Source organism: Chinchilla lanigera, unplaced genomic scaffold (genome assembly GCF_000276665.1).
Source record: "Chinchilla lanigera isolate Chin_1 unplaced genomic scaffold, ChiLan1.0 scaffold00014, whole genome shotgun sequence".
Lineage (NCBI taxonomy): Eukaryota > Metazoa > Chordata > Mammalia > Rodentia > Chinchillidae > Chinchilla > Chinchilla lanigera.
This window is the reverse complement of record NW_004955415.1, coordinates 27,952,822-27,967,307: the sequence shown is the minus strand read 5'-3', so window position 1 is coordinate 27,967,307 and position 14,486 is coordinate 27,952,822. Positions and strand designations below refer to the sequence as shown.

General features: G+C 49.7%; 1 protein-coding gene across 2 annotated transcripts in view; it reads right to left on the bottom strand.

Moving 5' to 3' along the window:
* Rin2 (Ras and Rab interactor 2) overlaps window positions 1–13,638 on the bottom strand; it is a 176,453-nt gene extending 162,815 nt beyond the window's left edge. For both annotated transcript variants that reach the window (XM_013512182.1, XM_013512183.1), the window contains exon 1: window positions 13,536–13,638. The gene's annotated coding sequence lies outside the window, so the exon portion shown is untranslated. The remainder of the gene's footprint in view (window positions 1–13,535) is intronic.
* Window positions 13,639–14,486: the final 848 nt, after the last annotated feature.

Sequence of the window (14,486 nt, the reverse complement as noted above, 5' to 3'; positions counted from 1 at the left end):
CATCCCATTTTCCAGCCAGGGCAGGCCAGCCCCGCCCCCAGATTCTGGGCCAGCAGATGGGGTGGGGTGGGAGCAGGGTCCAAGAGCTTGGAGTCTCCTCCCTGGTGTGTCCTTGTGAGTCCCCCCTCCCTGTTTCCTTGGTCTCCGAGTACACACACAGCCTTTTTAAAGGCTGGCCGTTTAAAACAAATCACCCCGTGCCACCGTTGATAGGGGGCAGGACAGAAAACACCCCTCCTGGATGGACCCACTCAAAACACTCCATCCCCCTCCATCTCTCTCCTCTTTCTCAGTCACAGTTAGCCCTGCTTACCCATGAGGATCACATTCCTAGACTCCCAGAAGATCCTGAAACCAGATAGCACTGAAGCCCATAAGCACTGTGTTTATCCTATGCCAGTGGAGGAGCTAAGGGCATTTCATCTTGAGATAGGCCGACTGGGTATAGTATATACCTGCTTTGAAGCTGAAATCACTGGAGGAATTGTAACTTCAGGAAGAGGTGTCCCTCCTGGATCAGGGACTGGTAATTGGGGTTGCAGTGAACCTGAGTAAATAACTCTGAGCCAATCCTTACCTTCCAAGTTAATCTCCCCTACGCTTACTAGCCTAGTCCTGAGATGGCTCTATCCTTTCCTTCCTTCACACATTGATTGTTCTTTGTTTAAAAGGTATAAAAACATCAGACTTTGCTCATTTCATTTAATAAAACTTTGATGTTCTTCTCTTGCGAATCAACACTTGTAGTACAGTCACTGGGCTCCTAGATCCAGCCAGAGGGTCCAGCTAGAAACTAAAGGGGTAGGGGCTGGCTTAGCTCAGTGTGCCTGCCTGGCAAGTGCAAGGCCGTGAGTTCGAATCCCGGTACCGAAAAAAAAAAGGTGGGTAGCAGAGAGGCTCTTTCTTTCTGACACAGGATACATGTGATTAAGCTTAATTTACATCTTAGGCGCAGTAAGGGATTAACAACCATACCTAATAATAAAGCAGACCAATTATAACAATGTACTGATAAGGCTACTGTTAATTTGGTAACTGAGAAGGCTCCTGAGTGATTAATCCTGGGACCAGGGATAGCGACCACAACGTGGATACCCACGACAAAGGGATAATTAGTGTTCCAAGAGGAACATTAATTATAGAGTAGCAGGACGGAGCGACAATGTCATTATGTTACCTGGAATAATGTGCAATTTTAAATAAATTATTTTCTTCTAGACTTTTCCTTTTTTTGTTGGCTGTACTAGGGATTGATTCCAGGGCCTTTGCACTGAGCTATGTCCCTAGCCCCTTTCAAATTTTTATTTGAGGTAAGGTCTTGCTGAGTTGCTAAGTTGCCCAAGCTGGGCCCAAATTTGTGATCCTCCTCCTGCCTCAGCCTCCCAGAGTGCTCTGGGCTCATAGGCATGTGCCACCATGCCCTGCTCCACTTAATATTTTTGGATTGCAGGTTACTAACACTGTGGAAAGCAAAACTATGGATGAAGGAAACCACTATAATTGGAAAGAAGTTAATGGTGGGTTGCACGGCACACAAAAGAAAGATCAGAGAATGCCTGGGAAATCTGTAATAAACCACAAACATCACAAAAATGTTAGAATTTCTATTTTGGAGGGAACGTGCAAAGCCCAGTTTCCAGGGCATCTCTCACCAGCTGGACCTGGAGCAGAGCAGAAGGTCAGGCCGGCTTGGAGAACAAGGCTCCTGAATGTGGAGTCCCCTGCTCCCCTGGGCAAGGCTGGGGGATGGAGCAGGGACATGTCCCTTGAACTGACCTCCAGACACACTTAGGGCTGTGGGCTCTGCCACTGTAAGCAGCTGGACCAAGTCCCGTCCCACCACTGATGGGCATGACCTTGAGCAAGTTCCTCTGCGCTCTAAGCCTCTATTTCCCAGTGCACCATGGTGCCAGAGTCCCCATCTTCATCTTCAGAACAAGCATTTAATAAGATGGCTTGAGGTGTGCCCAGCCAGGAGTGACACACACGCCCACGTAACTCAATAAATGCTGGTTCTCAGGATGACCATTTGTGATCTCCCCTCCCAGGACTCTATCTACAGTCTCTTGCTGAAACTCAGAGGTGTCCTCGCCCCAAATTAGGAGGCAGGCGTCTCACCACCACATGCAGGAAGCCTGTGGAGAGTCACCAGATGCTCATGTCCTGAATCCCAACTTCACATGGGGCTCTGTCTGCAGGGAAGATAGGCAGTTGAGGGAAATGAATAGGCAGCCGCCCCTTGGACATCAATATTCTCAAAGACACTGCATGCCATATTTAGAGACAAAGTCTGCACCGAGGTCCTTCCTGCCCCTCCATGCCCATCCCTGAGCAATGCCACCCTCCCTGGCTTCACATCTGGAAACTGCTACCCGTAAGTTTGTACCCAAACTGTTTAAGTTTGTACCCAAGCTGTTTAAGCTCCAGCTCCTTGGAGCCATCCTCCTCCATACCATTGCTTGGTTCTCAAACTCACACTTCCAATGTAAAATGCTTCATCGTCAAGCCCTCTTTCCCTCCAGGGTTACCAGGTCCTTAGCTGGCGCCTCTGCTGGTGCAGGGGTCAGCGAGAATCCAGCACCAGCTCTGACCTCTCTCGTGCATGCTCTTCACAGCATGTTCTTCAGCTTGGCCCTCTAGTTCCGCCCTACAGTCCAGCACCACTCTCTGAACAATCAGTCTTCCCCAATCTGGTATCCTTGAGGCTACCCCTGCTCCACTGAAGTCCTGTCTGCAGTCAGAGGGTCTGACTCTATCGCATCTTCATCCTCCCAAGAGAGGACAATAGCTCAAACTGGGAAATGGCCACGGAGACTCAGGAAGACCCCCACTGTCCTCCCGGGTGAGCTGACACAGTTGCCACTCAACAGTGACCTGGCAGTGAATCACAGGCTTCACTCCCTTCTATCCTTTATCTAACATGAATAATTTTTAGCAGCATTTTCAATTCCTTCACACGTCATGGTAGCGGAAGACAAAGGAGAACCACGGACTTTTCCTGATGGAAACATTCTTCTTGCTCTTCTGCCATCTCTGGCTCTTAACTTTTTCCCCCTCACTACTCTAGTTGCAAAAATATCACTTTTATCACATGCTGCTCTAAGAAAAATACAATGTGCCTGGTCCACATTCCTATCTGACTTCCTCGAAAATGGAATCAGGGTTGGATGTGTGGAGCTCCTGGGGTAATCCTGTCATGCTCTGCTCTCAGGCAACCCGGGCACTACCTTCTCCACCTCAGCAAACTGTGCAGGAAGGGAGAAGTACTGGTCTCTGAGACACTGTCGGTTCACTGTGTAAGCTGAGTTTAGATACCTGAGCTCACTCGATACCAGTTTTCTGGAGGCAAAGACTTCTAAACCCTGCCTGGCAGCTGGTTGATGGAACTTAGGGTTAGAATGAGGAGCCTCCAAAGGCACAGCTACTGGCCTGGTCAGGTACAAACGGCACAACAGTTATACTTCATAAGACTTTGTAATACTTACGTATCACCGCTGAATTATTTTTATCTATTTTCACTGTCACAACCCAGGATGTCATTTTTATGGTGTGACCAGAATTCTGTATTGTTAGGAGTTTTGAAATCCTACCATTCGTCTCCCAGGTATGGTCACTGGCCCCTGAAGCCAGGAGGAGAAGGTGCAGTTCACCAAGGGCCCACACCTCAAGAGACACCTGCCTGACACCCCCAGTGCCATCAAAACAAGGTCATGCAAACTCATAATGCCAAGGGACAGAAAGTCACCAAATCAAGTGTCACTTCTCCATTCTTTAGGCCTTCAGTCCCCACCTCTGTTTCCCCATACCCCTGCGCAGGTGTCAACCCTCCTCCCACCACACACCCACAACCGCAGGTCAAGGCAGGATGGAGGTAAGTTGGGCACCTTGACCAGGAACAACTATTCACCTCTGGGAACATCTGACTCTTCTTCAGTTGTGTGAAGCAGTTGCACTTCCTGAGTGTTCAAAGAGCCTCTTGTTGTGCCCGATTATGCACTAGGTTGTGTGCTCTGAAACAATAGAAGTTCTAACCTTCAGTGCCACACCATGTGGCCTTCCTAGAAAAGGGGCACATGCAGACTTAGTCAGTTTAAAATGAAGCCAATGGGGAAATTTGGGTGTCCTCACACAAAAAGGAAAATGCTCTAAAGATAATGAGGACATCACATGGATGGGAATGTTCACTCTTGAGGCCACCAGGAGCCAAGAGAGGACTGGGACAGGTCCACCTCCAGCACCATCAGAAGCAGCGAGGCATCCTCATGACCCTGTGGTTTTCACCTGGTCTCCAAGAACCGCAAAGAGCGGATACTTGTATTTAAGGTGCTTGGCTTTGTGGTTTTCTGTTACATAGCCCGGGAAATGAATGCACATGTGTGTCTGTGTAGAATAATTCTGCAGAGCCGAGGTCCCGGTTTTGGCAGCCCTGGCTTGAACGATGGCTCCTCCTGCTTAAGCTTTCTGACCAGACAAGCTGCTCACCTCTGTGTCTCAGTTTCTGCAGTCTGAGAAAGAGGGGAGATACATCTATGTCTCCAGGACCATGCAGCTGATACACACGGCAGCCTCCTTTCCAGGCCTGTTGGAGTTCTGAAGGGAGGCTGCCAGCAGATGCCCTGGCACACAGCCAGTAGACGGGGAAACGTCTCCTGAGTGGCTGTGATTTCCACTGGAGTGCTTGTGGAGCTTGAGTTTGGAAGCAAATGTCTCCTGAAACGTGCGACATGAGAGCTGTGTGGCTCTAGGCTGGCCTCACGGTGGGACCCACGCAGCCAAATGGGGTGCCCTGTGAACCACCCTTATTAATGTCAGGTGCAGCTGGAAAATCAAATGAGACGGGATCAAAAACAGAACACACAGTGGGGCATGGAGGCCACAGGGACCCTGGACAGATGGGTTCTGCAGGCAGATCTGATAGGAGCGACACCCAGAAAGGATGAGAAGGACCTGGCGACAGCAAGCAGACTCCTAAGAGGTCTAGAGGAAAAGAAGTGAGAAAAGGTCAGGGCTCAGATGGGTGAAATTATGTATGACCACACCTGGATGGAGAGGTGAGAAACTGGGGACTTGTCCCTTGTCAGGGACAAGACTGACAATTGCATACTCAATGTCCTTGAGTATGTGGAGACGCTGGGATCAACTGCATAAAGTCGCAGGGTCAACCCAGACAGGACCACAGATGCTCCTTCTGCTGCTGAAGCAGGAGGCAGAGGCAGGAGAAGGATAAAGCTAGCCAGGTGGCTGCTGGTGGGAGTGGCCAAAGTTCCCAAGTATTTCTAGTTATCAGCGAAAGGGGGCGGGGCACTGCAGGTGTAGCTCAGTGGCAGAGCACTTGCCTAACCTGCATGAGATCCTGGGTTGGGTTCCCAGGACTACCCCGCAAAAGAGGAGGATGTGGAAGGTTCAAGCAGGTTAGACTCAGAGTAAAATAATAACAACCCAATGTGGAAACAGTTTAGAAGGTCAACAGCAGAGTATTTAAATGGAATGAAATAGGATCAGACCAGAGAGAAAGACCTGCATAGCAAGTTCAGCTGTGTGTCTTTAACTATGGGACATGGTCTGAGAATCCTAGTCCAGGAGATTCTGTTGTGGAAATACCACAGAATACACTTATGCACACTCAGCCATGTAACGTTATGGCTCACAGTCGTATGTTAGGTCATTGTTGACCAGACTATCATCATAGAGCCCACGGTTGTGTTCATTCCTAAAACTTTATTTCTTCCCACCTGATCCTGCCCAAATTGTCTCTGCTGGTCTGTGCACACAGTTCTTGCCTCTGTCCTCCTTCCTGCCCTCTCTGTGTTCTCGAAGAAGCCAGCAGGGAGCCCTGAAGAACCACAGGCTCCTCCCCCGTGCACCTAGCTCCTCTAGGTTCTGTGAGTACTTCCCCAATGCACAGGGCAGGATTAGTGCCTTCTGTATTCAACTACCCTATCCTTGAACTGAAAGTGGTCTAGAGGCCAACCCTGCACCTGCTCCTTTCCATCTCTGCTCTAGGAAGTGATTGCACCTCCATCCCAGAGTCCCCTGGAAATAGGGTGTCACAGAGGGGACCACGTGAGCTGCCATTCAACTGCAGTGAGTGACTGTGTTATTCAGATCATGTGTGTAGTCTAAGGTCACCCTGTAAATGTTTGGGAAAGACAATGGCATACTTGGAATATGATATGCGCCCAGAGGGTGCACAGAATATGCACCCTCTGCCAAGGCAGGAACCCCAGAATATGAGAATGGGTGAGGTGCCCATGACAGAGGACCAGAAGAGGGGTCCCACTGAGGGGAGGGACAGGGAGACCTCACTGGCCCAGAGGGGCCCTAAGAGGCCCAGAGGAGGCCACTCTAAAGGGAATGCCTTCCTCCCCCTCTCTGCTGTCCCTGCTCTGCTATCCACTGCCTGCCAACCCCTCCCTCAGCCACCTCCCCTCCTGCTTTGCTCACAGTCTGCAAACCTGACTGGCCTCATCGTCTCCTGGGGTGGGCTCTCCTTCCTTAGCAACACTATCCAGCCAAAGGCCAGAGGTGCACCTAACAACTGCCTGTTCTTCATCAATAAAGGTGGGAGAGAAGAATATCTTTTCTAAAAAGACAGGAGCTTCTGTCTTTGTTCTCACTGAGATCCCAGAATTGCCAAGGGGAAAATTACTGCACCAGAAAAAAACAGGAAACTTCAAGTAGGGGCTTTCCAGTGCAAAGGAGTCTGTCTCTCAAGTCAAGCACTGGCCTCACAGCCCTGGCCTTGCCTGTACGTGCCCATATCGTCCCGGAGGCCAGGAACTGTAAACGGAAGGAACCCCTGCCCAGGTCAGATACATATGAACTTGGAATGGCGAAGACCCCACACTTCCCAGCGTGCTCACACGTCTCTGCAGGACCCATGTGTCACCATGCAGCCCTGGGACCAGTTCACACACTTGGTCTGCATATACACGAAGTCTGCAGGCTTCATTCAGCGCCTGAGTTTACTGGATGAAGACGGTAGGAAACCATTGCTTCTTCCCAAATTAGTGTCTAGGCCTCTTATGATGCCAGATCACATGGAACAAGATTTCATGAAAGGAATAAGAAGTGAATTTGTCAAGGAAATTTCAGGGTGCATGTGTTACAGAGCCAGAGAGCGGCAGCTTAGTTCACCAGTGATGCTGGGCTGGGCCAACTGTTGGGGGAGGAATGAAGTTCCCTCCTTCTTTCACAAACTGCCTGCCAAATGCTTCCAAATACATTTAAACGGTGATCTGTAAAACTGGAACCAGAAACAGAAGAAAATATAAAGGGCTTATTTGGGGATTTGGAAAGGTTTTATGCGTAGAAGCCATTAAAGCAATCCAAAGGGAAGGCACAAGCCTTAGATGATGCAAAAGAGAAAGCTTTGCAAAAGTCACGCACGCTCAGCTTTTCAGGAAGAGAAAGCTGGACGGCAGGGTGTTGAGGCGCAGCCTTCCAGCCCCGCACCTGCGGGCTGAGGTGGGCTGCACCTGGCTGGATGCAGGGAGCCACAGGTGTGAGCTCTTGGCTGCTTTCCGGAGCTGCAAAGCCCTCATGCAACCCGACCCGTGCAGCTGCCCTTGCTTACCACACAGGAGGGACATCTGCCTCCATTCATTCATTATTAACCAGTATGTTTGTAACCAGGCCACAGCCCGGGGGTGGGGGGATGCGATGATTTATTTAATAAAGAAACAAAATGCTCCCTAAGACAACTAAGGTTCATCTGGCTAATTACTTGAATTTGTTTGGGTTTTTGAATTTTGGATTTCTCATCTAGTAAATAAAATCCTATCTGTGTATGAAAACTAAAATATCTCTTCATCCCATCTGCTGGGTTAATCTACTCAACTGAAATAAGGACTGCATTCATTAAAAAGTGTACAACCAAATGCTTCCTAGTCTAATTTTTAAAATGACTCCAATTCCGAGAATTTCAGGCAGTTAGGAGATTACCTACTACATACTGTCACTTGGCCATATGTCATCATCAAACAGAAATGACACATAAAAGACTTTAAAAGACTTCTTCTTTGGATAGTATAAAATTCAGCATTATCATTTAAATTACTTTGGGAGAGTTTAAAAAAAAAAACCAACATCTCTTTATAAACTTTCCCACATGCAGCTGAATCAGGGTCCCTGATCAGGTCCATCAGATTTGGGGTATCCAAAGCTAGCTAGGCAGTTCTTGCAACCAAAGCTTCTTAGATAGAAATAAGGTATCTCACACAGGGTGGAATGTCCATAGCCTTGTTTAAAAGAAAAATCTAACTTTTTTCTTCATATTTTCCCTAAAACAGCTTTCACCAAACCATCAGCGAATTTAAAAAGCTTCCACCACAAATATAGTGTCGTTTAACCACTTGTTCTTCATTCATGCATCGTGTGATAATGATCTGAGTCCTTTGGTGGGCAGCTACGTTAGCATGTGGTTCAGTTCATACAAACCAATACCTTTCCTGGCTGATACTACAGTGCTCAACTTGGGCTGGCCTGGGTCTCGGGGCCGATCATAGCAGCACCTACAGACCAGCAGGCTGCAGGTCCTGGGTCTGCCAGTGCAGGATCCCCCCTCCCTGTTTCATGTCCCCTTCTCCTCACTCCCTGATGTGGGCTCTCCTGATTCTACCATGGCCCCGCTTCCTGCTCAGCCTGGGACTTCTCGCTGGGAGTGTTTTCTTCTGTCCCCAGTGGCCCCATGACCCTGTTTCCTGTTGCTTGTTGGACCTTCCAACAAGGTGACATCCAAAACTCTTTAACAGGTTAAAAATCACACACAGTATTTACTCCCTACCCTCTTCCTTGGTTATACTTGTGAAAGCACACTTATGTGTGGATCCATGTACACACATACACACACACACACACACACACACACACACACACACACACACGGAGCTCCCTGACTCTCCACTAATTCTCAGCCACCTCACCTGAGAGCCCCCTTTTCACACAGCCTCTCTCCCTGGATGTTGGTGACGCCACCCTCTTTGGTACAAACCTCTGAGCAAGACTTCCTACTTTGCATACTTTGGAAAAAGCCGTGAAACAAATCTTGGGATATATTTTCAGCACCAGAGACCTAGAAAGGTCTGCAGGAGGACATTAAATCCACACGACAGCCCTCTCTGATCCCTGTATCACCCTTCCTGGGGCTCTTTCCCCAGTCCACAGTTCTCCTGGGAGCCCCTGAAATGCCAACTCTGTTTCCTTCTTCATCTGCTCTTTAACTGCCCTGGAGCCCGCACAGCCTGGTTGCTAGTCCGAGAAGGGCAGGCCAAAGAGTCCGGAGCACCCAACTCCAAGCAGTGCTTGCATGAACCGGAGGTTGCGGCTCCTGGGTGAGGGGTTAGCTGGGGCAGCTCTTTGCTTCAGGAAGCTACCTTTTCTACTGTAGATTGACCCCGCCCCCCAGAACCAACACAGCTGGCATCCAGGAAGAAAGGAAGGAGAGAGTGGAAAACTCAGTAGGCGGATGCCTCCTCCCACACAGCGGATGGGATAAGCCAAGACGAAGTGGTGCTCTAGATACAAGAAACCCAGATTCCGTCCCACCAACACAGCTGCATCCCAGAGCACTCTTCCCTGCCTGGGAAGCACCCAGGGGTTCTGGTCCGTAGGCTCCAGAGCCTCTGCTTTGCTCCAACCCTGGGAACTGACAAGTGTCAGTCAGATGTGGAGGGTTGGCAAGCGGGCAATTCACTCTGACTTACAAGGGTGGGTGATATATTCCACAGTGGATATATTATAGACAGCTAAGCTAAGTAAGAATACTCCAGGCAGTCAGACAGGGCTAGGCCATTGGGGAAGTCAATAAAGAGTATGAAAACACATAACAGCTGTGGCCTACATGCCTCCCAGAGATAATAAATTAATATTAGTCACCCCATAGGTGACCAAGATGCCCTGATTCATCTCTTCCTAAAAAGGTCCTTTTTCTTTCCATGTATACTTGCTATAAGACCATCTTCCACATTAGATCAATATACCTAAGCAGCTAAGCTTGTAATCAGTCTTACTGGTTGATCATAGTTTTGTCCCATATTGTACCTACCTTGTGATTCTGCTCTATAAAACTTCTGCTATAAAGTGGAGTCTGTGGTAACTCATTTTTCAGGTCCCCTCCTATCTGTCTGGAGCTATCTTTCTGAATAAATTTTTCTACTCTTACCCTCCATTGTTCCTTAGAATTCATTCTTTGGTTTTGGGGAACACAAACTCAGCATATCTGACATCTAGCAGGTTGGGAGTTACATTTTGTTTCTGTTATGTCAGATGTACACCACATTTTATTTATCCATTCACCTGTCAGTGGGCATCCAGGCTGCTTCCAGAGCTTAGATATTGTGAACTGGTTGCTATAACAATGGGCATGCACGGATCACTGCAATATGATGCCTTTAACTCTTTCGGGAGAGGTATAGCTGGGTCAAAAGGAATTTCTATTTTTAGTTTTCAGGGGAATAGTCACAGTGATTTCCATAGTGGTTGTGATATAGGGATTATATAAGACCTCCAAATAAGCCAAATAATATAAGGGAAATATAACTCCCAACCTGCTAGATGTCTGATAACCCCAAGTTCGTGCTCTTTAAATCGAAGAATAAATTCTGGGAACAATGGAGGTTAAGCGTAGGATATATTTATTGAGGGAAAGAAAGCTTCTGTCTCAGACTGAAGGGATCCATAGTGGGTTGTCATGAACCCCTGCTTTCAAGGGTGTCTTATAAAGCAAAACCAGGAAGGAAGTGAGGTGGGTCTAAGGAGGGACAAAACTATAACCAGCTAATAAGATTATGAGTATAGTTGCTTGGGTAACATTGATCCAATGGGAAATCACCCATGAGTATGAGGTGGGACAAAACTATGGTCAGCCAATAAGATTACGAGTATAATTGCTTAGGTTATACTGACTAAGTGGGGATCAAATGGGGAAATAAGTCGTGTAGCAAGCACACCTGGACAAACAGGGACTTTTCCTGGAAGGGAGGTTGATGCCTATTTAGAATATCAATCACTGCTGTTCATCCCTAGGGAAAGTACAGGGCTATAGTCATTTCCTTTTTCCTGAGGCCCAACCTTCAACCAAAGTGCCTCCAGCCACAGCTGTAGTCTGCCTTGAACTTCTGCGGGCCTGGCCTGCCTGATTGCCTAGAATATTTCTAAAACAATTAGCCATCTATAATACTTACAGTATTTTACTTTCCCACCAACAATGTACAAGGGTTCTTATTCCCCACATTCTCATCAGCATTTGTTTTTTTTGTGTCCCTGATGAGTACCACTCTGACCAGAGTAAAATGGAATCTCAATTTGCAACAGTAAAGAAGAATAAAATCATGTTATTTGCAGGAAAATGGATGAATCTTGAGACCATAAAGCTTTATGAAACAAGTCAGACAGAAAGTTAATTATTGTATGGTTTGTTGTATGAGAGAATCAAAATATAAATAAATTAAAGAATAAAGTGAAGAGATGTAGGAAACAGGGAGGTGGATTCTTGGATATGGGGACAGGAATGGGGGGGCAAGGAAGAGGGGTAAAGGGATAGAAAATAACCCAGATGAGATCTATACATGTACCAATTCCCCAAAATGGACATAACTACCATGTGTCGCAAATAAATGCATAAATTTATAAGGGGGGGTTACCATGACTGCCTAACGTCCAGAACCTACATTTCCATACTCTGAGCACCTCGCCCTCTGGGATCCACATTCCTTGGAACCGACCTTGCTGGCTCCAGCTTCTGGGTGAGGTAAGCAGTTTCCTCAAGTGGACTCCTTGGAACGCTGGATCCAGAAGAAGCTTCGTGAAAAAGACTGTGCTGTGGCCAAAGGAAACTGGCAAACACTGCGCACTGTGGTGTCATCCCAGAGTTCCAGCGCACATCCTATTAAAGGCTCTGAAAAGTCCTGCTGGAGAAACCCAGCTTACCAGGAGCATTCCCCTGGCATATCTGACCACTGGGATCCTTGTCATTCCTTAGTAAAACTGTCTCCTAGCACAGCCTGGTCCTCCAGGTCGCACTACCTGGCTCACCGGGGGCTGTTCAGAAGCAAGTCAGAGCCCAGCGACCCCTTCACTCAACCCCAGGCAGATGTCTCCTCACCTACAAAATGCAATCAAGATTATTATCAAGGAGTTAGATCTCCTTCTCACTCTGATAACCCCTCAGCAGAGTCTCTGGACAAGGGAGGTCCTGGTCGCAGCTTGGTCTTTCCAGACAGATAGCAAGTGCCTAAACTCAAAAGGTCAGGTAAGGGCCTTCTTAGCAAGTCTTGAATGTAAAGGCTCCTCACTGTCCCAGACCCTTCCGAAGCGGTGGCTGGCCACATCCCCTGGAGGTGGGGGGCGTCCTGTAAGAAAGGATGGGGGACGCCGGAGGACACCGTTGACAGAGCATTCTGATGTACACTTCCTCCCAAACTTTCTCCGGGGACTGAACTGGGGGAAAAGTCAATGAAAGCTTAGCAAGCAGTAAACACGACTGTGTACAAGGCCCAAGTTGCCCAATCCGTCGCATGCCACTGTCAACCTCATAAACCACGGAGCGGGGGACCAGACAAACGGGGAGGGTTTGGAGAGGACATTTCCCATCACATATCGATGCAGGCGCCGAACAGCAACCCATCTTTATTTAAAATGTTGAAACTGTTTATCATAGAATTTTTAAAGTTTCTTAAGAATATTGCATTAAAATGCTATTGTTCTTAATTCCTGCGTGCTGCCAAGTGTTTATTTTTGCTTCAGTGTTTTGCAAAGTCCTGTCGGTGGAGGAATGCTCTGAAGTTCCCTGTTGATTACAGCATGTTCCTAAGAAACCCCACTGAGCCCAGACCCTGCCAGACCAGCCCGCGCCTGCGGGCTCCCGGGGGGTGCGGCCCTTGCGCGCTGCCTCTTCAGGCTAGGACGCCCGGGGCGGTTGAGAGCTCAGAAGGCAGGCGCCTCTGGGACCCTGGGGCAGAACTTACCCCGTGTTTCTTGGCCAAGTATCATAGGCTTTCAAGCTGACCTTCGCAAGCCCCGCGGTCCCCGCGTCCAAGGCGCACCATCGCGGGTGGGAGCCCAGGCCAAGGGTGGAGGCCGAGGACGGAGGGGCGCGGCGCCCCAGTGAGAAAGTGGCCCGTCCTTTCTCGGCAGGGGCCCAGGCTCCTCCCGCCCCGGCACTGACCTCGCGGCTCCTCAACAGGGGCGCAGGCGGCCTTCGCCCCAACTCTGCGCGGAGCGGCCCCTGAGACCATGGACACCCCAAGAGCGGCCGGCAGGGAACCTCAGCCAAGGTCCTCACCTGCCCAACCCGCGCGCACCTGCGCCCCAGTCTCCGCTCCTGCGCCTCCGGAGGTCAGCCGAGGACACCCCGTGATCCCTCCTAGACCTGAAACCTCCGCGCGGCGCGACGTCACCCTAACCCCGGTCCCCGCGACCCAGTTCCCTGGTGCCCTCCCAGGACCCCAGAGTCCCCCGATCCCCGCGCACGGAGGAGGGTGAGCAGCGGGGCCCGTGCGCTGGCGCCCGTGGTGGGGACCCGCGCAGCCCCTTACCTCGCGCGCGCCCCGCAGGTCCCGGAGGCGGGCGCGACCGGCAGCCCGAGGAACGCGGCGCTGGGCTCCCGGGAGGGCGGAGCGGGCGGAGCGGGAGGAGGAGGGCGGGGAGCCGGGGGGGAAGGGCTTTGTGTGCCGGGCCCGCCCTCCACCAGCGCCCAACGCCTTCCCCAGCCCGCGAGGGGGCGCGGCGGGGACAGTTGCGCCTGCGCAGCCTGGTCTGGCCCCCCCCACCCCGAGATTGCCGAGGAGGCTGGGATCCGAAAGTTTGGGCGACCCGGATCAGATGTGGCTGGCCCGACCCTGTCCCGCTCTGCGCCCTCGGCCCGCGGCTGTGCTCCCGCAGACTTTCCCGGCCTCTTTTCTTTCGGGTCCCTACACCCAGATTGCACCTTCAGAGGCAGTTGACCACGGTGCTAGAATTGGCGAAGTAGAGTGAGTAGCAAAGGGCACCTCGCAGGTGTCAGAGAGACCCCTGTTTTGTGCGTGGAAAGCCACAAGGACCTTGTTTTTGTTTTTGCCTCTTCAGACCCATAGCAGAGAAGACTTGGACTTCCCTGGTATTAGGGAGTGTGAATCCTGGCATCTAAAATACCGAGATTTATTTACTAGGTGTAATCCGCAAAATACACTGAATGTTTAAATTTTTTAAAAATTTATTACAGTGAAACATTGCCACGAATGCCCCTCATGAACCTCCCCCTCGCTTTAAATACACTCAACCCATGGTTCTTACCACTTTCTGAAACAGCTCTGGAATTCCTCTTTCCTGAGTGTCTTTAGTTGTGCTGTTGCGGCTGCCTCAATGCCCTGAATTAAAGCACAGCGTTGACCTTTCATGGTCATTTTGATTTCGGGAGAAGCCAGAAGTCACGAAGCACCAGATCCAGTGAATAAGGTGGATGAGGACACAGCGTGATGTCTTTACGAGCCTCCCTTTCCCTTGGATGA